Source organism: Triticum dicoccoides, chromosome 3A (genome assembly GCF_002162155.2).
Source record: "Triticum dicoccoides isolate Atlit2015 ecotype Zavitan chromosome 3A, WEW_v2.0, whole genome shotgun sequence".
In the NCBI taxonomy this organism is placed as follows: domain Eukaryota; kingdom Viridiplantae; phylum Streptophyta; class Magnoliopsida; order Poales; family Poaceae; genus Triticum; species Triticum dicoccoides.
The window spans coordinates 156,006,662-156,007,913 of record NC_041384.1 but is presented as its reverse complement, the minus strand read 5'-3'; positions in this window follow the sequence as shown (position 1 = coordinate 156,007,913).

Here is a 1,252-nt window from a genome sequence, read left to right as displayed (position 1 = left end):
TTTTGTTCTTTTCCACAACTTCCAAGAATGTTATTTCGTGCTGAAATATTACAAGCATACAAAACATTTGCTAAAGTTTATCACAAAAAATGCAGAATTTTGAATTGTTTTACTCTCTTTTTTCCAATTTTACTGTTTATCAAGGAGCATTTGAGCTCGGGAGCAAATACTCCACGTCCCAAGAATGGGCATTATGTTCCAATGTCCTACGTCTTTGAAGATGGTGAAGGAAATATGTCCCAGAGGCCATAATAAAGTTGTTATTTATATTTTCTTATATCATGATAAATGTTTATTATTCATGCTATAATTGTATTAACCGGAAACTTAGTACATGTGTGAATACATACACAAACAGAGTGTCACTAGTATGCCTCTACTTAACTAGCTCGTTAATCAAATATGGTTAAAGTTTCCTAGCCATAGACATGAGTTGTCATTTGATGAACGGAGTCACATCATTAGAGAATGATGTGATTGGCATGACCCATCCATTAGCTTAGTATTATGATCGTTTAGTTTATTGCTATTGCTTTCTTCTTGACTTATACATGTTCCTATGACTAATGAGATTATGCAACTCCCAAATACCGTAGGAACACTTAGTGTGCTATCAAACGTACAACGTAACTGGGTGATTATAAAGATGCTCTACAGGTGTCTCCGATGGTGTTTGTTGAGTTGGCATAGATTGAGATTAGGATTTGTCACTCCGATTCTCGGAGAGGTATCTCTGGGCCCTCTCAGTAATGCACATCACTATAAGCCTTGCAAGCAATGTAACTAATGAGTTAGTTGCGGGATGATGCATTACGGAACGAGTAAAGAGACTTGCCGGTAACGAGATTGAACTAGGTATGATGATACCGACGATCGAATCTCGGGCAAGTAACATAGCGATGACAAAGGGAACAACGTATGCTGTTATGCGGTTTGACCGATAAAGATCTTCATAGAATATGTAGGAATCAATATGAGCATCCAGGTTCCGCTGTTGGTGACCGGAGATGAGTCTCGTCATGTCTACATACTTCTCGAACCCGTAGGGTCCGCACGCTTAATGTTCAATGACGATATGTATTGTGAGTTATGTGATTTGATGTACCGAAGGTTGTTCGGAGTCCCGGATGTGATCACGGACATGACGATGAGTCTCGAAATGGTCGAGACAGGAAGATTGATATATTGGAAGGTTATGTTTGGACACCGGAAAGGTTTTGGATAGGTTCGGGCATTTTCCGGAGTACCGGAA